General features: G+C 37.8%; 1 protein-coding gene across 3 annotated transcripts in view; it reads right to left on the bottom strand.

Moving 5' to 3' along the window:
- CHRM3 (cholinergic receptor muscarinic 3) overlaps positions 1-23,047 on the bottom strand; it is a 255,006-nt gene that overhangs the window by 231,181 nt on the left and 778 nt on the right. The window lies entirely within an intron of this gene.

Below are 23,047 nucleotides of genomic sequence, written 5' to 3'. Positions count from 1 at the left end.
AGTTTTGCATTTAATTGGAAAAAGGTTTCCCCACTTTAAAGAGAGCTTTTCAGCTTTCTGTTCAAATAGCTCAAGTTAGAGCTTCAACACAAAACCAAAATACATTGCCAAGTGAACTCTGAGAGCTTTATTTCCACAAGAATATATTACTTTAGAAGAAATACCCTTTTTTTTGTACCTTTATGAAAACCTTCTAAAAATGCTCGAAGAGGAGGATTTTTTGTATCATTTTCAAGATATAAAACCCAGGATAAACGAAAGAATTAGACTTAAACTGAATAAACTTTTTCTAGAAGAGTATCTATTTCCTTCCCTTTTTATTTTGAGGTAGTAATAGCAGTTGTTCTATCCTGTGCAATGAGGACATAATCCAAAGTAAGTGGTCTGTGATCAGACAGAGACACTGGAGGCACAAAGAGAATGTGTCCAATAGTGATGTTAACCAACACAATGCAACTGAACTTAATATATCTTATATATATATTATAACCATATATCTTAATCAAAATCACCACATTAGCAAGGCAATCATACAATTCCCATATAGACAAATTAATCACAGAATGATTTGGGCTGGAAGGGTCATATATTGGGCTTTAAAGACCATATATTCCAGCCCCCCTGCAATGAACAGGTACATTTTCTACTAGATTGAATAGCAGGTTGCTCAGAGCCCATCCGACCTGACCTTGAGTATTTCCAGGGATGTGGGATCTACCATCTCTCTACGAAACCTGTTCCAGTGTTTCACTACCTTATCTTTAAAAAAAAATCCTCCTTAAATCTAGTCTGAATCTAACCTCTTCTGATTTAAAACCATCACAGCTTCTACTGTTCAACAGCAGCCAATAGTCAATTTAACTGGAAAACATCAAGAACAGTGCTCAGTCCTCTGAGGTATAACAGCATTTAACCAAGTTTAACATCAGAAGATATTACATCTAAACACAAAGATTTTTTTTTCTCATCTCCTCTACGTTGCAGATCTCACTTCAGTCATTTAATCTGTTGTATTTAGGTCTGCTAGCATTAGCTTGCCAGAGAAGGCTTGTCAGCACAGCACAGAGGGGTGAGGAAGGAGTGCTGGTGGCTGGAGAATCTCCACTGGTTCTGGTAACTTGTCCATATGATGCTAAAATCTGCACTTGCTCTCAGTCTTCCTGCATCTGATCGCATCATTAGAGAGGAGGATGATTTAATGCTTGGCTTCTTGTTTTCAAACTTCCTCTATGCCATTATTGTGTTAACTTCCAATTTTTTATTTGGTTAGCAAACTGAGCCCTGAAGTTTGGCCTTGTTTGTTTTGGGTTTTTTTCCAGAGACATTTATCCTAACTTCTTGAACAGTTGCTCTTCTCAATGTTTTCCTCCTCATTCCTTAACACTTGTTTTCAATACAAATACTAAAAGTGTCAATCTCACTGGTCTGAACCAGGTTTTTTACATACGCACACACAGAGGTATACATACATTCCTGTATGTATGTATATTCTCATACATATGTATAAGGAATACACAAATATCACAATCTTTTCTTTCTACAGCACCACCTAGGGGCAAGGACCCTTTTAAACTCCAAGCATTTAAACTGATTCCCAGCCCTATGACTGGGGTCTGTCTGACTTAGTTTTAAAAACTGGCTGCTTCAGTTGTGAAACTCCTTTGATTTCACCATCGTAGTTGTTTACTGTTTTGATAAAATGTGTAGACAGCATAATTGTCAATGATTTAATCTTTGCTGCTAGATAATTAACAAAAATTATTTTAAGCTCTGAAGAGACAGAAGCTTCTTTTTGAAAAGCCACTTTTGGGATGGCATCCTTCCCTTAATCCATTTAGCATATGCTTTTTTGGTAATGTAGTTAGTGCAATAAAGTGATGAGCACATTCCTAGCCTCCATTCTTTGCTTCTGGGACTGCTTACTCATTTTATATTAGGACTCACCAGAAATAATGTATAACCTGTCCTGGAAGCAAGGAACAGAAGCTCCTCTGCCACTTCCCAGTAAGCACCAATGGATGTGCTGCTTCTGCTGCCTTCCAGTCTGTACACATCAGATCCCTGCCATCACAGGCATGACTTTCAACATTGTGGGCAGTTACAGAACGCTGATCTTACATCTTCTTCCTCCAGCAGGTGATCAGGTCCTCAGACTCCTCACATTCTCTCTTTGTGTGGCTTTCCTTCCTTCCTTGGCTGCACAGCCTGGGCTGACTTCCCAGCACCAGCCACAGCCAGCTCTTTTCAAGCCCTTACCAGGGCAGTCAAGAATCACCAAGGAGCCTGGACCACCTAAAGCTTTAGTATGTCTGAAGGAGTCAGGGGAAGAAATGCTCTCCAATTCACAGAGAAAGGCCAACAGTCAGAAAGCTTCCTAGTGCTTTTATTTATATTCTACTTCACATTCATTCACTGCAGGCAACAGTGGATTTTTCTATCCATCCTTTTCCCGAATCACCTAGTGCTAGTGGGTATACAGCCTTCCACATGCTGTTTCACTTTTCCCTGTATTGTGGCAGAAATATTAAAGCACCATGACAGTTTTTAACTCTATTACTTGACAAGCAAGATACAAGTTTATTCAGACAGAAATTCCTGAATTGTGAGCTGCACTTTAGGTGCTCATTTCTTCTTTGCATAGTCTCTCTGTCTAGAGACTAAGAGCACCAGAATAAAGCAGAATTATTCAAATAAACAATAAAATTAAAATCCCCTGGAAGAGGAGAGGAGTAAGGGGTGGGGGGGGTGTCTGCATCCTCCCACAGCTGAAAGCTGTTTGCCCCTTGACTGGCAAACTTTGTAGTGTGCCTTAGGTACACTACATAAACACAGTGGGGATTAATTGAATTGCTCATAGTTCAATTCACTTCCAAGATAAATTTAAAAGCCAAATATGCAAATGAGCTGTTTTTAGGAAATGGAAGATACATTTTACATTGGGTCAGCTTTAATTTCTTAACAAGCCAGGACACAACATGAGTTAACAACTGCCCTGCTTTATACAGATAAAAGCCACCATGTGAGGCAGTGCAGCAGCTCTCATAATATACCACAGTTACTCAGACAGCAATTAAAATGTCAGTCTCAATTAAACTGACCTCATTTATTTTCATGTTTCCCGATTAAACATACCTATTCTATTCTCTACAAAATTTCAGAATAAGTTGTAAATTTCGTTTATTGCAAGAGGTATTTCAGACCAGGAAAGCTGATTAAATTTGTATAATATCATAAATACAATTGAAGGCACTTAAAAAACACGCAAAACCTGTAAATATCTCCTTTACCTTCTAAGCAACAAATAAATTATCTCCTAAACGTATCTTTTAAAGATCATCCATAAATTGAAAGTATCACCTTAAAATTACTTCTATGAACACTAAATTTCAACACAATTTCAAACAAACCCATACAACCACCTTTGGAGGTAGTTCTAGATGTTGGCCATAATCTTAGTATAAGGCTTAGATTCCAATCAATATTTTTTAAGTTTTCCCATGAATATCTGAAAGCAGTATGCTTATTATTTCACAGGAAACTAATCCAATCAGGTAAAAGCATAAATTAAAAAAAAAAACAAAAACAAAAACAAAACCTGATTTAGTTTTCTAATACAAAATCAATTTAAAAAAAAACCTCTTCTCAATTTACTATAATTTATTTCTCAAAAATTATATTCTTCTCTATTCATGGGTATATATTTTAAAGGAAATATGCAGCTTGAAACTAAGTAATTTTTCAAGAAAAAATCCTGGAAATTCAGAGCAAGGCACACTAAAGTTTAAGACAGTTGTGTATACATGTAAAGATTACCATATGATGATGTAACCTTTACTTATGCTTTCAGTAGAATAAACAAGAAGAGTAGACCATAGCCAAGGAGGAAAAAAGAGTAGAACTCATGTCAAGTGAAAATATTTTCTAGAAAAAACAACTATCAATATCAATATACAATAACAAGAGAGAGGTATATGAGTAGGGAAATTCTGAAAAAAATCTCTAACTCTTTTCTAATATGTATTAACAAATGATACCACCTATGTGAAAACAGTTTCATCTAGTCCTAGGGAGAACAGCATACAGAAATTGGACAGAAGTGTCTCATTGTGTTTACAATATCACACCTGTGAATTATGGTTTTAAACTAGCACTTTTTAAAGACATATATGAAAGCTTGTATGGCTTCACAGCATTTCACAACGTGTAACAAATTCATATATTGATGAAGCATAATTATGCAAACCACCATGCAAAATAAATAAGCTAGGTGCTTCACAGAATTCTCATGTCATAGACAAAAGCTTTGGTAGGGCAACAAAAGACCCCACATTTTGCATTAGGCAGGTATTTCAGGGGAAGAGAAACAGCAGTGTACATGGAATGGTCTCTTAATGGAAATCACTATTCATGGCTGTCAGTACTGCAACAAAAACCCACAAGCCTGTTAGTCAGAACCATTACAGAGGTGGAAACTTTTCAGTTATACTTTCAAAAGCCAATTCTTTGTTCATTTGTAACCAGATATCTGACCTTCATAGTGATAAGCCTTAAGCTTGAGCTAGCAACAAAAATTCAATTTAGAAAACTGTATTATGCCAGCAGTTTAAATGCATCCTCTTCTATCCTAAACTGGCATATGTGAGATTTTTACGTGTCCTGCGTGCAGCCTCAGAGACTGCTATGCTTCAGCAGCAAGTGAGATCATCCTTGTAGATTTTAAAGGTTCAGCTGTACCAGAAAACATTATGCTTCAACCACACCCACATCAACAGCACTCTTCCTGCATGCTACCATTTCATCTCCTCAATATACATGGATATTACTAGACTAGAATAACTATGATTATAGTATATTTTATTTCAGTTTGGGAATTAGAATGAAATAATACTATGGTTCCATACCTATGCCATATTTCATGGAAAAACCTTATTGCAATGTATTATTAAAACATAACAGTTGATAGTATTCGTTGATACGCCTTCTGCAGAATACGTATATCGCTCAGATTACATTATTTCCTATTTGTTCCAGCTCCAAATGGGTTCTGCTAATAATAAAAACATACAGTGTTTAAACCAACTATGCAATACAAAGAACTTCAGCCAATAAATCTTTAGCTCAACTGGTGCAGGTTTTCCCTTTTCCAAATGGTAATTATTTTAAAAGAATTTGAAGAAACAGGAGAATTAAAGAGAAAAGGTCCATGACAGAAAATTCAAACCATGTTATAGTGGGAGTGTCTTCGAGAAATTGAATGTTCTTATTCAGGCTGCCCTAGTACTGGTACTATAGCCCTAGGCTCAAAATAAACTGAACTTTAATCTAGGTATTCTTGCCTTGCAGTCCATCATGCTCTCAGAGTTCAAAACAGCAAAGTAAAAAGATGATTTTAGAAAAGATGAGCATTTCTCTCCGACTGATTAAAACTATGCTAGGGACAAAAACACAACAAACAGACCAAAACCACCACATTCTAGTTCATGTTTTACATAAATGCTGAAACCTGAAAGTTCTAAGCGGTTGAAACTGCATCAACAATGCTTATATACCTGCATAGTAACAGCTACCAGCTTCTCCTCTTAAGGTTTTTCATATGAAAATCAAGAAAAAAAAAAAATTAGGTCTGACATACTAAATTTAATTGGACACTCTTTCTATAGTGAATTAATTAATTTCTTTTGGCTCTTATAGAGGAAGAATTCAGCACACATTTCCCTCAAGCACGTTTCCAGGAAAGGACTGGGCACCACACTTGTATCAATTCCAGCTCCATTCATCTCAATTAAGCATCTGATGATCAAAATGATACTCAACTTATTTCTTACAGATCTGCACTGGCACACCAGAAAAGGCTATTCAGTATCCAAAGTGACAAATTGGAATCATTATGAGCTTCGTATGATTATTTTATGACTCTCATACCACAGATTAGTATCTGCATTTGGCTGTTATCTCTATTGCAGAGCAGCATACTAAACATGACATGCTTAGCGGGCACCCTCAGCTAAATGCATATCAAAAACAGCAGTTCAGAAGAGGCAACATCAGTGGTTACAACTTGTATTTTGACAATACAAGACAAGACCCTGCAAAAATCTGAGGATATAAACAAAACAGTATGTTTATAGCACCTAAAGAGCGGTTTTGGCAAGACCAGAGTTTTTCTAGACTCAATGTAAAAAGCAACTACAGGAGACCAAAAATCAGGTGAAGATGAGGAAAAACACAGCAGTCAGGGGTTTCAGTCAAATGCTTTCTTCATTAGTTGAGTCCCACGACAGAAGCCAACAGAGACTTCGAATGGGTGAGTGAATGTTTCCAGCTCCTCAGTATTCTCAGACAAGTCTTCTCTCCCTCCTGTTACCTCAGGGAAATGCTAACAGTGTTTTGCAGTCATGCAAGTCCATGCATCTGTAAGAAGCAATGAAGCTACAGTGAAATCTTACAAAAGCAGCTTATATCCCCAAAATTGAACTTAAACTTGAAAGCTGTTAAAGTTTATATTTCCACTCTTTGTTTCACCCATGAAAGTTTCCACTTGTTGCTTAAAATAGCAGACAGAACATTTTTGTTTACTTCCACACAAGAACAAAATTCCCTGAGATATCAAGGCAATGAAGAATATATGTACATGAGAGAATGGAACAGCTTCTGTGGCCAAAGTAGTCAAGTACTTTGTATATGGAATTAAGTATAAAAGGAAGAGCTTTCTGATGTTTATTTTTTGCCTAGTGATAGAAAGTTTTTATTTATTGAATGCAAGTCTTATATTCTTGCAAACATTTACATACAAATAAGAAAATTATTTAAGAAATGCAATTACTGTACCTATACTAACCTCCAAGTATGCATATATGCCCAGACAACTCAGCCTTGACTTATTCATCATTTTAAATGTAATTATATAGGACTCAGCGAAAAGAGTCCTTTTCTTCCTACTCCCACTTGCTCATCACTGCAAGCTATCATGTGGTAATATTAGCAAAGAAAAACCTTTCACATAACTGTGCATGATGACAAGAGGGGAATTTTGAGCTTCTAAAGTCATATTACATCTATGTACATGTAACTAAAACTGAAGAGCAGTTATCATTTATGGAAGGTCCTGCCAGGCTCCTGCAGTATGAAATTGTAGTAGGGGTTACTGAACTGTGCTTAACTGTGCTTACATACACGTATACTTATGTATTTAGTCATTACTCCTGAAAGAAAGTGCCAGTAAACAACTCCCAAGAGGATAACCTCTACCACAACTATGCTTGAAGGAGTTTGCATTGTCAATTCGGGTTTTTAAAAATATTTTTGCCGTGAATTTTGCCAAAAAATAATTTGTTTTGTGTTATGTCTTGGAGTGATTCAATTTTTAATCCTTTTACACAGTTTTTTATATAAACACATAAGAAACTCAGAAGTATAAACTCTTCTGTCTTTTAAATGAAACTGTAAAGCCAACAGATTCAATTTTGGAATTGACTGGTTTCAACCCAAATTACTATTGTTCAAGATTTTTTAAATGACAAAACAAAGACCAAATTGAATCATCTTCTGTCAAGCAAATATGTTACACTCAACCAGCAAGGAAAAGGCATATAAATACAGACTTATGTTTGCAAGAAAAGCCCATGCACAGAGTTTACAATTATCACTCAGGCAAAACAGTATCCTGAGGCAGCACAGAATTGAACCCATGGGCTCAAGTGCAGATTCCTGAATTCCCAAGGACACGGCTAAGTTTGAGACTTTACTGTTCTCCTTGTCAGGGCTTTTCTCCAAAGGCTTTGAATAATGAAGAACAGGAACAAGGTACACACAGAGACTGTCAGCCCCAGCTGTGCTCCTGCCCTTGCTTCATAGGCAGCCCAGATACTCCTGAGGTAGCTCCAGGATTTCTGCATTTTATAGCTCTTGGACAAAGCAGTGGTTAATTGAAAAGCCCAGGACAAAGCATGGCTCTGGGAAGGCTGCTCAGTGGTCAGTGTAGTGATAGCAGAGGATACAGCTGTAAGAGCAGCCATCTCCCAAGTCATTCACGTGCAACTCTCACCTTCCTGAGACACAGGACTGGACCTTCCTGTTGAAGCTACACCATGTGATATGAAACACATGCAGAAAGAAAACAACTGACTTACAATTAAGACAGAAAGAGGGATGCTTGCTAACAAACAGAGGGATGTGACAGCACAGCTGCAGTTCTTATTCAGGTGTGTGCCTGCTGGTTACCAAAGGTATAACCATGATCTACAAGCAGTGCAAACCAAAAAGTTGCATGTTTGAGGAAGTCTCCAGGAAAAAGAAAAATATTTGAAACTCCTTAGAACAAAGCACCTGATGCTACTTTGTATGGCAAATGAGTAATTTATCCTAAGCTAATGACTCTCCCTCTTATACAGTGATGCATTTTATCGATGTGCAGGCATTGAGTTAGACTGCTTCTAGGCACTTGTGGTCCAAAGTCTTCTCCTGAGAACACATTTTTTGCCTGATCAACTAATATCTTGACCTGCAAAAATGTCCCACTCAGTCCTTGCGCTAAAGAGCAAATCTATCAAATCCAAGAAATTCTCTCACTTTACTTGCTGAGAAAGCAGAACAACTATCTTTTCTGTTTACTTTTCAGTATTCAACCTCACTGCTTTCTACAGTTAACAGTAATCTCATGGCAGAAACTCTTCCATTTACCCCAAAAGGGGATTAGGACTTCTTGGAAACATTTTCAAAATAAACACTTTCCTTACGATGTTTAAGCAATGATTATTTAAGCTGTGGAATCAAAATGACTCAGAGGAATTGTACTTGTCATTGTACAATTTTCAGCATGATCTACAATGTGACCAGGAAGCAATGACCTGTATTAATCACGGGCCAAAGTATAATTAAGGTAAAATTAATGTACTATGACGCTCTGGCAATTGCTGTCCATGTTCTTACCCCTTCTGCTGCCTTGCCAGACTACTGTGCTTCTGGTGGAGAAGTGGTCTGCAGCTGAGGAACTCATTTTACACACAGCAGATTCACAGACAGATTAAAAAAAATAAAAGGAATCAATTTGTGTGAGCATACAGAGGAGTTCTTTACACCCTGAGTATGGCAAGGGCAACTGGGCAAAAGAGCACTGCTAAATCTACCCAATTCCCTGTACAAGAGTTTCCAAATGCCTTAGTCCACAACCACCCATACTCACTCTTTTTTCTGCAACACACACAATTCACTTCTCTCCTGTGACATGCTTATGGTTCTGCTTGTAGTTCACATTAATGGTGCAACACACCTGCTATACTGACACATAGCAGTGCATTTGTCACATTTGTCACCAAAGGGTTTTTCAGCAATCCAGCCTGTGGAAATATTGGACTACTGCAGCCTTATAGTTTACTGAGAAATATACAACAACCTCAGAAATAACAAACAGTTTCAAGAAAGAAAGCTTTAACAGGTGGCTGGAAAACTGGAAACACACTTACAAACTACTTCCTCAAGCTAAACACCCAGGTAAAAACACAGGCATGTGACCCACATTGGGGTCAATGTCTCATGAAATTAGCTGCCACAGAATTCTGGCAAATTTTTGGGAGATGGGGAGTTTTTTGTTGAAGCAGATTACCAGCTTCATTTTTCAGGGGACAAAAAAAATTAAATCCTTGACAATTCATTAGTAACCAGCAGTTTACAAGCTCACAAGCACCTTAGGATACAGCTGCATCCTATCATGACAGATTCATGTTAAGATTATATACTAACACTTCTGGGAGCCAAATCTTGATATTTCTCCCCAATTTCTTCATTGAGAAGTTTCTGCACAAATGCTGGTACATGTCCAAGTCAAGAATACATGCTAGGGAGCTATTTCAACATTGCTTGCTATTATCTCGTGCCTGCCATTGCTTTCAGATTCCCATACCTCACATCAGACAACTTTTGTACTATCTTTTGGAAACTAAAATAGCTGTCTAGATTTTCAAGGCATAATGGTAATGCCAAAGTGTGAAAACACTGCACTTCAGATCTATGAATGACAGAAACTTAAACTTCCCCAATTCCTCCTCATTGACTAGAGTAATTATAAACTTTAAACTCTCTTGGATGGCCAGCCTGTCTCCACAGATAACTGTCCTCATCTCCTTTCTCTGAATTTTGACTAAACATTGAGGATTAACAGGAATAACAGAACTAACTCAGTGAAAATTAGGCAGCATCATATCCATCTGCTGCCTAAACCAGAGAGTTTAAAAGTTTTCTGAGGAAGCAATATAGCTGTTGTGGAAATGCAGAGATTCACAGGTCGTGCCTGAAAAATCAGGTAAGTTCCCTTGGCTGTAGCTAGCTGAGTAATTTTTATAGATTTTGTCAGAAGAGTAAACAAACTCCTCCAGCCAGAGTTATTTCTTTCATGTTTCTTATTGAAGATGTAACGCAATAAAGTCACTTTGTAGCATACAAAGTTTTGAATATTTCAGCTCTACTCTCATTACACCAATTTCAAGGAACCCCTGAAATACAGGATTGGCAGTCAAAGCTTCTAAATATCAACAGGCGAATTCACAATTCACTACTTAAACACTTGCTTTTCCACTATGGAAACTGCAACACTCAGCCGACATTTTCAGTGACTCTCATCTCAGAAAGAACAACAAACAATATAGAAGAAACCAAAAATGTGTAATACCAAGGGTGTGCAAAAGGAAAACAAAGCAGCTGGTACACAGGTCTCTTTTTTTGTAGTGCCTTTTTTTACCCCCCAAGAGGCCTAAAGAGCTTCAGCTGTAGTTATTTAAAATTCTGAAGGGTGGCAGAAGCTGAGTGCATATAGCTGGTATTCTGTAGATGACTACAGAGGAGCTACAAATTGATATAAGTAAATGAGCTAACAAGATGTGGCTAATTCGTAACCACCCTGATGCTAGCCCACATTTCTTTACATTAAGCTCCTCCGGATAAAATGTCACAATGTACTTCCATGGTTATTTGCACACGATATTTACAATTACAGAAGTAAAACTAGCCTTTAAGTCAAACATACTGTGCACATTCCATTTTGTGTCATCTTGTGGTGACAGTACAGACTCATGAATGTAACATCCTTATTTCAATGACCTTTTCTTTGCCCATATCTGAAATTTTGGTTAACTTTATATGACCATCAATCTAGGTAAAGTTCGGATGGCTAGCAAACTCAGTAAATATTTTGCTACATGTAGCTGACTGACTAAAGCTCTAACATATAGTCATTTATCCATTTATATTTTGCACATTTCTGCTGAAGCTATTTTCACATATTTACATGATATTCCAGTGCATGTAACATTTCACTAAATCCAGATAATAACAATTTTGTAACAAGGTGAAGCATTATTACTAAATAACGCAGTCAAAGAAACTATCATTGAAACCCCAAGCAGCTGTCAACAGCTCGCTGATAAGAGTTACTAGCTGCTCATCTTTCTGTTCTCTGTATTACTCAGCTCTCCCAGCTCTGTCCAAATGTAGCTGAAGAGATAAAATACCAAAACAACACAAATCCATCATTAGTTCAATTACTAATATAGCAATACTATATCAATGATATTTCACTCTTACAGGCTGATTCAGAATATGACTTTCTTACCTTCACATGAACAATGCAACTGGGATTCCTTCTGTAGAACCTCAACTCTATTCCATGTGTTCATTTCACTCAATGATTCATGTTTTTTTCCACATTTGAGATCTATTAACAAGCACAATCAAAACCACACCTTCCTATCCAAGGCTATGAATAAAAACCTCTACTCTTATTATTTTGTGCATAATTACACATTTAGAATATTTACTCCAGTTCCATGATTCTTCCAAGTCTTAATATATATATATATGGATCACTACATCAGAACTAAACTTGCAAATAACATAGAAACAAGAATATTTGGGAAAATTACACACAGGTAATGAACAGAAGGAAAAAAAAGATAAGACTGAAAATTCAAAAGGGAAGTTACAATCCTCAAATGAAAGGTTCTGGTCTGGTTGTTACTCTGAACTAGGATCAGAGGAAGAATATTGCTTAAGCTTATCTTCATATGAAAATAGCCACACATATTAAAGCTCTAATCTCATTTAAATTAATATAATTTAACAGCTGCAAATAGTTTGGGGATATTTATTTCAATTTATTTTTCTTAAGTTGATTAGGACAGGCCTTGAAGTATATTTTGCACACGTACACTCCAAGCACATCATTAGCTAAAAGAAGGCCAACTGGCTACCTATTTCTAGAATTCACATTTCTGTTCCAATTTAACTAAGAGAGGATAATATCTCTGGTAGAAAAAAATTGAAAACTCAAAAAAAATTAATGAAGAAACATAGAAGTAAAACTTAGCAGAAAAAATCCTACACTTTTCATTGTGCTTAATAAATAAAGGGAAATAGAGGTTGAAGTGAAAACTCAATTTGTCGAAATCCAAAACAAAGAGAAAATCCACACTTTTGCTTAACAATGTTCAGCATCACCCCACATTTTTAAGTAAGACAGAAATAGTCAGATGGTTTATACATAAAACTACTGAATGTAAGAATGCTTCTATAGTGTTTCCTCTTTATGTCGTACCTTTTGAGTTTAGCCTTCTGCATGAGCTAGTCAAACATGACTAGTGAACCTTTACTGCATTTATTCATTGCTTTTAATCACTAATAATCCAGGACACTTGGCATCAAAGACTAGGGCAGGGGGAGAGCCATATCAAGGGAATGTTCCCATCTGATAAAATCAAAAGGGTAAGATTTTGGGGTTGTGTTTGGTTGTTGTTTGTTTGCGGGTTTTTTTTAGTGGGGGGTGTTGTTAGGTTTTTTAAAGGACCCTTTGCTCGCCTTACCTTCTATAAAAACAGTATGACAGTGAAATTTAGGAGAAGCAGAAGCAAGAATGTACAGCTGTTGTAAAAGGGATGCATAATCCCTTGAAGCAAACCAATCCACCAAGCAACAACATATCAAGTGAAAAAAGTTGATCATATCTGACACAGAAAAGGATACTGATCACCTGTATGACTCACTGTACCACGGAAAGTTTCCAACTGATATAACAAGACCTCTGCACGCCAATACTAGCAGATTGCTAGGTATTAGATATTTAGCTATATTAAAAAGTAATCAGTACACTAAATTGCTTCAATTCCTGTATTTTCTCCTGGAAACAACATATCTGAAAATATTTATCTTTGAAACTCCATTTCCTTAGCTTGCAAATATGACAGCAAGTTAAAATGGTGTATATGTACTAAAACTGTGGGAAAGAACTTAGGCGAGATGAGCTTTTCCATGTACTATTTCATTTCAAGTTAATATGGAGTTAACTTGCGATCATATTTGTTTTTCCCCTGATTATTGCTGTCAGCCTACCAGAGTCACAATCCTCATTCTTCCATTTCAGGCATTTAAAATTTGATTTTACCATTACCATAATTCAAGAGCTGATCCTGGCAGATAACATTGGCAGCAGAGTTCAGTGCCCCGAAAAGCTTCAGCATGCAATGCTTCAAAGAAGTTCTGCGCTCTAAGTACCTATGTAGTGAACCACATTTCTGATGTCAGACTCAGCTTACATTTACTTAAATGAATGGCTGAGAGTTTTTTCGGGTTTTTTCCAACCCAATTCATTTTTTTTCAACCTAACTCAATGAGCTGTTTAATACAAATCCACGAAACCAAACCCATGATTGCTTAGAAGACTGGAAAAAAAATGTGTCTCCAGGGTCATGATCTTCATTTAACAACTTAACATTGTTAACTGGGGAGGAGGCAGGAGAGAAGACTAATATACACTAGTAGAAATCATGTTATCTGTTTGGCTTCAATACACCACAATGAATACAAAAGTGAGTATTACAAACGACATTTTTCTTCCCAAAACTAGATGGAAAGGTAAATACCTTAAAAGCTCTCTTCTTTGCAGCTTGTAAAAATGTGGTTTTAACAATGGATCTCTTAAGTTGTGCTTACAACAAATACAGCTCATTTAAAATAGCAAGTTCAGAATCATAATACTTAAAATTAGATTTCAGTGAATACTTCAATGAACTTTTCACCAGGAAAATAAACATCCAATATTTTTGATCATTGGATATGAATCAAAAACGTGGATATCCAACACAAAAAACTCATCAGTTTCCAAAGAGTTTGGACATTAAAGGAGTCACAACAGTTTAGTGTCGAAATTAATACAACTTTGTAACTTAGTTTAAGTTTTATCCAGCTCAAGATGGAAGTATTCAAGCTAACATCTCTGCAAATGAAAATTCAAAATTTCTACAGACATTGCAGCAGAAAACTATCCCATCTTGGGCAGTTTTCAAAGACTAACTGAAAGGTCTCCACATATTAAACTCCCTTCACTTTTTTTTTATTTTTTAAATCCCCTACCATGTTCACAGATGAACAAACCTACTGCTGTATTTATAAACCTTTTGTTGACCCTCGCTGGACACCAACTGCCCAAAAAGCTTCTCTATCACTCCCCTCCTCAATTGAACAGGGGAAAGAAAATCCTGCAAAAGGCTCAAGGGCCAAAATAAAGGCAGGGAGAGATCACTGACTGATTGACATCATGGACAAAACAGACTCCACTTTAGTAGTAAGTTGGGAAAATTTTCCCTGTATTGGAGTAGGACAATGAAAAAATTAAACCCAAATCTTAAAAACACCCTTACCGCTTCATTAGGGTCTGTCTCAATTAATCACACATTGCCTCTAATGTACCTTACTCCTCAGGAGGAAGAACTCCTCACACTCTCCCCCTGCTCCAGCATGGGGTCCCTCTCACAGGAGACAGTCTTGGACCAGCTTCTCCAAACTGAGTCCTTCCCACACACTGAATTTCTTCATGAACTGCCCAACTTGCAGGGTCATAAGCAAACCTGATCCAGGCTTTTGTGACAGAAAACCTGCTCCAGCATGGGCTCCTCTCTCCATGGGCCCACAAATCCTGCCAGAAGCCTGCTCTAGCATGAGCTTCCCAGAGTCAGAGTCTCCTTCAAGCATCCACCTGCTCTGGCACAGGTCTCCTCCGTGGGCTGCAGGTGGCTATCTGCTCCATCATGGACCTCCATACGCTGCAGAGGGACAGCTGCTTCACCACAGCTCCTGGTCAATATCCACTTTCCCCCTGCTTCTTCACTGACTGGATCTGCAGAGTTGCTGTCCTGCACAGTAACATTTTCCCTTCTTGAATACGTTATCCCAGAGGTGCCGCCACCATCACTGATGGGCTCAGCCTTGGCCAGCAGTGGGACTGCCTTCGACCCACCTGGCACTGGCTTCCTGTGACATAAGAGAAGTTTCTAGCAGCTTCACACACAGCCTGCTCCTGCGGCCCCCCTGCTACCAAAATCTGGCCACATTAACCCAATAAACCTTTTTTCAATCTTGCTTGCACATTTTTGCCTCTTTAGCATTCCCTTTGGCAAACAAACACAGCTTTCATTGAGCTGAGTGAGAATGAAAATTACTGACTCAGTAGTGAACAGTATAAACACCGTCTGCTGCTTCTGAAAAGTACAGTTCATCTTCACCTTCCATATACTTGCTTTCACAAAACAACTGAATTTTTTGAATGGAGACATAGAACAGGAGGAAAACTAACATTCACTCATATTTTTATTTGAAAGTCTTAGTAGGCATTATGCTTTTCCAGTGAAAACTGCATATGTGACTGAAAAGGAAAAACCTGTCAATCCAAGGCACATACCTATAACTGTCTATCAACAGTAAAGTCAGACACTGCCTTCAGACGTGTTGATGTATGCCCATATCACAGTGCAGTTTAACACCAAGGAGGAGAAGAACCAATGCATGTGCCTAACACATCATCACCAGCCAGTAGCTATTGAACTGCAGTATCCAGAAATGGGAGCTACAAATTATTCTCATTGCTTTTATGTTACTTCCCTTTGCCTTATATGGCAGTATTTTTAGCTACTATTTTCTACAGCACAGTACTTCACACCTCAAGTTGGAGTCCTCCTGTAAGTTTCTCTTTCACACATTTTTGCTTCAATGTAGACCTTTCACCAGTGTTTGCTCTAAAGTAATTGTTAGCCTTTTTTCACACTGCATCCAGACACTAGAGATCAATCTCTTCTGTCTTCCAGAGAAAATCTGTCTTTTTTCTACAGAATTATTTTTTCCATCTCTTTCCACAGAAAATACACAACAATTTTATTCAAACCAATGATCAGAAAAATAATGCAAAGACATTTGAAATCCAGAAGTCTCCCCTGCAAGCCCCCAAACTAGATTTAGGTCTCCTTGAATTTACCTTAGACACTCCAACCCCAAGACAGGATTCCAACCCTTCTTTTTTTCCATCTCTCCTTAAGAGACACTACTAAACTGTCTTTGCTCAGATGCTATCTGAGCTACTAGGTGCTTTCTGCAATAGATATTTCAAAAGAATATTTACATAAATAAATACTCCAGGGATCACCTGTCTTCCAAGAAGAAGGAAGAACCAAGAGATACAACTTGAAAATAAATTTAAAACTTTGACTGCTTGAAAATGGTAACTTTGACATTATGCAGAGGGCTCTCCAAGAAGAGGTGTTTTGACAAGAGAAAGTTGCAGAGGTGTGGCCTTGCATGCAATTGAATTTTCAGTATTTATCTCCTCAGCAAACAGTCCAGCCAGGGAGACCACAGAAAGTCTGCTGGTGGTGGAGGCACTGCATATAAAGAAACACACTTTGAAAATACTCAGAAGAAGCAGCCTTGACATCCAGTGAAGCACAATTATGAAGCCACCCCCTTCATGAGGTGAAGGAAGAATCCACAAAACAACCTTTCCTCTCCAGGAAACTGTCATGTCCTTCCCAGGATGTCTACCACAGGCATGTTCTCCCCTCAGTACCCAGAGTCTCATTGTTCCATTTTTTTCTGGGGCTTTCACTGTTCCCCCTTCTTTTCTCTGGCCTGTATGTATGCAAGAGTCACATGCTCCCAGGATACTCCCTTCAGACTTCCCTCTTACAAGCACTGCCCCTCCTCTGACTATCTTCTTAACTTCCTTAATTTACAGTTTTATCATTCTTACCCTTCAACCGTCCTTCTACTTTCTTCTCACACAACCTTTTCTCAATGCAATCAGCATCCTTGGAAACATAGCTCCCCCTAAAGATTTATAAGCTTTCACTACCTCAAAATCTATCACAGATAATAACATCAATCATGGACTTGCAGTGCAAGACCTTTCCCTTTTATTCCAATATGCTTCAGGTATTTGGCACTTCCACACCCCTTATGCCTCCTGATTTTTGTGTGTGCATATATGCGTAACTTCCCTTGTCTGCCTGTTATCAAGAGAGATGACAAGGTAAAATGCAAATAGCAATCCATTCCAATGAAAAAGATGTTTCAGCTGGTGAAAAAGCAGAGATAAAGCACCATCTGACTTCATAAATTTGGATTATCTGCTGTCCAGCTAATCCTGAAACCTACTTAGGGTTTTCCTGCACATGCATTTTCAGGGCTGAAGAACAACCATCCTTTGAAAGATGCAACAGTTTATGTCGAAACTTTATTATCAGAGATAAAAATCTGCAGAGTATTCCACAGAATGATGTATTTTATCTCCGAGGAGACAGTGTGCTGTAATTATTTTGTTCAAAGCAACTATGCACCTTTGTACAGCAACTGGAGATGATTAATAGGAAGAGAATGCTGAAAATTTTCAAGTTCTGTTCTTTCATGACAGTTTTGAGTGCTTGCATTACTCCCCTTCTTTTTAAAAAGAAAGTTCCTTAATCCTTCGAATAGTTCTTGCAATTGTGCTTATTACATATTGAGATTGAATTCTCCTACTAATTGTCTGCAGTGAAGTTCGAAAGGATTTGTTGCTATAGCAATACTTCGTGTTGATTCAGAAATTAATGATAAAAGAAGTGGCAATTAGCACTATTAATTTTTACTAGAGAAACATGGGAAAATGCTAAAAGGCTTCTGGCCAAAAGAAAAAAAAAAAAACCAGTAGGATTTTGCATAGGTGACCAACACAGACCTTGCAGCTATAAAAGCAAGCATAATGGATATTTCATGCTTCAGTACATGCAGCATGAACATTACTGCCTTAATACCTCAACACAGACTCAGCCTCTGTTGTGTTTCAGGAATTCCCATAAGACCAGAGGGATGTGTCTCCTTTCATACATAACGGCACCCTGTGGGACAAGCTCCTCTACATTAGTATCAGGAAGGGGAATTGAGTCCTTTTCTCTACAGATTTGACATTGTTCTTTCAGTGTTTTGCAGGGACCTTTCTTCGGCATTTTTAGTGAAGGCAAGTATGTTGCTTCAAGATAATGACCTGCTTATTCTCATCCCTAATTAACAGCCATGGAGCAGATAAGTGTTTTCCAGGTCATACAAAACCAAAAGAGGTAATTAATTTTCTACACCAAGACTGCTATTATCTCACCAAATTATTTGATTTTGTTGTGGTCCAGTACCTTCTACGAGGGATTCAAGATCTTTTTTTAAGGCTTGACTCATTATCAATCCTATAAAGGATATAGTGTGGCTCTATGTGACTGTAGTGCAAGGCTGAAGGAAATGGAACACTTTGCTTCTTCACTATGTATTTAGTGAGATTTTTTAATGTATGATTTGACAGCCTTAATAATGTATTTCCCACTACTAGAAACCCACGTAATTACTGAACTCAAATTTACTTATTTCATAATGAAATAATGGAGGCTTTTTATAAATCCTTGTGCATGATAGATAGCACTTTTCCCCCTTCAACCCCTGTCAGGTTTATTTCCTTTAGATGCTATAGCTGATACCTCAGACATTCATGCAGGAGTGTTGGGAAGCTTTCTTTAAACCCAATAACCCTAGATGCTGGATGGGTCCTCTCCTACTTATGAAAAGGATGGACAGGAACAATGAGGCTGCAGGGCAATGTAAGTCATCACGACTTCATACACTTGACCTGAAAAGGTGTCCCTTCATTCCTCACACGGAGCTTAAAGGTCCAAGAAGAGCCCTCAGCATCTGGCTCCAGCACACCTAATGCTGTCAAGCAAGATAGTAATGGAAAAAACATTACACACAAACACAGCTAGAGCTCAGAAGTAAAACAATATTGTACAAAACCCCTTGGCCAACCAGTGTCACCAAGATTAGATTGTTTTCTTTCAGAGAAGTAATGTACACACAGAGACATGTCCTAGTAACTTCAAGCATCTTTTTAATCCCTTCCTTCCAAATTTCTCAGTCATCTATGACCTTATTTGTAAGAGGTAAACTTTTGGGGTTTTGTATTATAAACCTTTGTGTGTCATAATTAATCTTTTTCCCATCAGGATATATTGGAAATGCAGAAGGACAGATTATAATCCAAGTAAAGTGAGAGATTAACCTTATACATCATCACACAGCCTTCTTATTCAGAGAGGGAAAGGAAAAATCTAGAAATTATAGAAATATATTTCATTGTAGAGCACAAGTCCATCAATTTGTTGAATGTAACTGGACAATTCTGAACCTCCAGTCACATTCACTATCCCCACAAGAACTGTCTACAAACCAGCAGAGCAGACACAACCTCCTGGAGATCAAGAACAGGCCTACTGCCCACAACAGAAAACAGCCAATTTGTCAAATGTTTGCTGTGCATGGAACTCTGATATTGTGGCTACAATGCTACATTGCACTGGGCTAAATGAACAAAACTTTGAATTTGCCTGCAGGAAATTGTTTTAAATTGAAGAGTAAGGTTATTGTTTACTCCATCTTTAGAGAGAAAGCACAGAAAACAGAGAAGGAAAGGCAATGGCATTGACAAGTGGCTGCATTTTGAAATCATATCCAGGAAAACATTTTCTGATAATCCATACTGAAGCTGTATTATTAAATATTTCTGTGTAACTATCTCCATCGAGATTAATTTAGAGAAGTATGAAAATACCTCTAGCTCTCATTTCAGCAACTGATTATTTATCATTAGTAATATAACTGACATCTTTTGTTTTTCCAAAGATTTTCCAGCCATAGAAAAGACTTTGTCTTCAGTTTGTAAACATTTAATAAAGAAACTCACTTAAGCCTTCCCTTCTTTACACCAACAGATGCCTCCAGCATGAAACCATGTACACAGTATATGAGACGGGGTTGATTGTTCATCCTCACCTGTTTTACACACAGTAATTTCAACATTGTACATTTAGGAGAATGACTTCTCTCTTTGCCCTCACAGAATCTCCTATCCAGGCTTCCATGGACAAGGTTGTGTTCTGCTGGCACCCAACCAAGGCACAAGCAGTAAAAGCGTTGCAGCCTGCTCTTACCCTGTCTTAAAACAAAAATATGACATAACTCCTGAGCATGAAGTCCTAATCTAATCATGGCACACCAGGCTTATACTAAATTGATTTATAATGTTTTGCACCCCAACACCATCGGGAACAAAGCCTTGTATATGCTGCAACACTGTTGGATAGACTGGGAGGCACAATTTGTGCTTCTAGAGGTATAGGTGATGGACGCTCTCCCAGCATCTCGGAGAGTTTCACATGTACAGCAGCCATGCAGACCTGCTATCAGCAGAACTGACATTCTTCTATAGAAAAAAGACACAGAATGAAGCCACAGAGAAAGCAGCAACACCATTGAATGGATTTGTGAAACAGACAACTTTTGGTGTTACCCGGCTCTTTCTTTTCATTCCAAGCTTACAGATCCATTTAAACATCCGTTACACATTCACAAACTATGGTACTTAGATAAGGAAAATGAGATGGCATTGCATATCCTCCCCCACATACTCTTATATGTGCTCCTCCTCATTTTAAAGCTTAATTATATATCTTTGCTAAATTAAAATCTGCCATTACAGTAAGGGATATCATTAATATTAGTAAACTCTTCTATTATATTTTGTACTAAACTAAGTAACCATGTGTTTACATGCACTGAGCAGAGGTTTCATTGCCTTCAAATATTGCATAGATACTTTGTCTCATCCTTAGAACACCATCTCCCCTTAATGGCAAACAAGCCGTAATATGATAATGAACAATATTAATTAAGGTCATCCAGATCACTTCAGACGTTTTCCTACTGTCAAGCACCTTTTGCACCCCTTCCTTTTTGAGTCACATAACACTGCGTAAGCACAGTAATTGCTGGCACAAAATACACAATTAGGCTGTCTGCTACAACCAAGACTGAGGGAGAACAGAAGATATGAACATAAGAGCCATAACACTGTAGTATTCATGTGGAAGAAATTTCCACATTAGTCATCACAAGATTTTCTTTAGCATTGCAGGATTTGACCCTGAAAACATTCATAGCATTAAGAATAAAATTCAAATACTAATTCAAGAAAGGGAAGTCAGATAGCTTTAGAGCAGCTACTATAGGTTTAGAATGAAGAGCATAGTAAGTGTGACAATTTTTTAGACCAGCTTACAAATTAACCAAGACATTTTACTCCTTAACACTAATACTTAGGACTGCAATTTAAGGCATCATTGAGCACTGTGTTTATGATGTTTCATATGGTCATGGTTGGTTTTCACTACAAAAACCTATTTCTGAGACTGCTACTCTAAAATACATTAATAAACTGTTGGATACTGATTATATTACTATGAGTAAGATGAATTTTTTTCAGTAACAGAAAGAAAATGCACTGCACTTGACAATATACACATACATGATATAAAATATGCAATCAGCTTCCTCCAGAAAGTTACCATTCATCTACTTGAAAATGAGATGAATTTACACCTCGTGACAGTTTCTGCAATAAATCAGGTTAGGTTCTATTTCTTTTGAATTAAATGTGAAAGGATACAAAACTGAATTTCTGGTTTTGATGGCAAAGTATCTGGTAGCAGAAGAGAACTTCCAACATGTTTTGATATAGCTGGCAGCAAGTCAGATGAATTTCATGCTGGATTATCCCTAGTGCATTTCATTTCTTTGTTACTAAAATCCGGCAAAACTGCTACATCCAAAACAGTCCAAGAGAATTGTTTTCAGTGTTTCAGCCCAAATCAACGGATTGTCTTTCCCTGTTGCTGGAGTTACCCTGTTAACACGCTCATGATACAAAAATAAAAGCACATTACTTTGAGTGAGATTCAGCACTGGAAAATATAGTCTTCACATTGCTCCACATGACAATAATACATAAAAGCTTCTGGTAACAGTAGAACTATTGGAAAAAAAAAACCCAAAAAAACAGCCCTAGTTTTTTTTTTTTTTTTAATAACAAAGGAGAGCACAAAACACATAATATCAGAAAACCCTACAATACTTCTTCCATGACATGGAAAATTGCTACTGTATGAGCAACCTGCTTGCTTCCAAGCTGAGGCATGTTTCTGAAAGCCATCAAACCAGGCTTCCATTCTGGAAAAAGCAGCGTTCCCTACTGCAGTCCTGGTCCAACACAAGTAAGCAAACCAAATATTGCCAGATTAAATAGAGGCAGATGAAATAAAATCAATATATCATTCACTAACTTTGAGGTGTATAGGCAGGTAAACAAACAAAAAATAGTATGAATAATTCAGTCAATGTAGGATGCAAACACAAGAAAATATATCACTTGGACAAAAAACATCCTCAGGGCAGATCCTGGCTTTTGCTTGCTGTTTTTAAAGTTTCTCGACCTGTGTCAGCAATATTAAAGTTATAGTACTTCTGTCTGCAACTACTTCTATATATGGTCAGCACAGATATTAGTCGGGATTTGCGTTTTTCCAAAGTAATCCCAGACAACCAGAAGCCAGTTAATCAGTAAAAAAAAACCCACGAGCGGATCCATAGCCCCGCACACGAGTCCATTTGGGTTTCTCTGCCCCGAGACTTAGAGAGCGAAGGGAATACGGCTAGTTCTGGCTTTAGGTAAACACTTGGGCTCTGTTTCAGACAGTCTGCGGGTGCGCTGGCAGCGCACACCCTGCCCACCGCTGCCTTCCCAAACTCCAGCCGCACGGCAGCCCGCGCTCCGGAGCGCAGTCCCGAGGAACCTCGTTTGATCTGGAACGGAGCGGACACCGCGCACAGC

Source organism: Lichenostomus cassidix, chromosome 3 (genome assembly GCF_008360975.1).
Source record: "Lichenostomus cassidix isolate B80296 chromosome 3, HeHo_3.0, whole genome shotgun sequence".
Classification (NCBI taxonomy): Eukaryota; Metazoa; Chordata; class Aves; order Passeriformes; family Meliphagidae; genus Lichenostomus; species Lichenostomus cassidix.
Note: the sequence above shows the minus strand (reverse complement) of the source record. Positions and strands in the feature narration are given on the sequence as shown.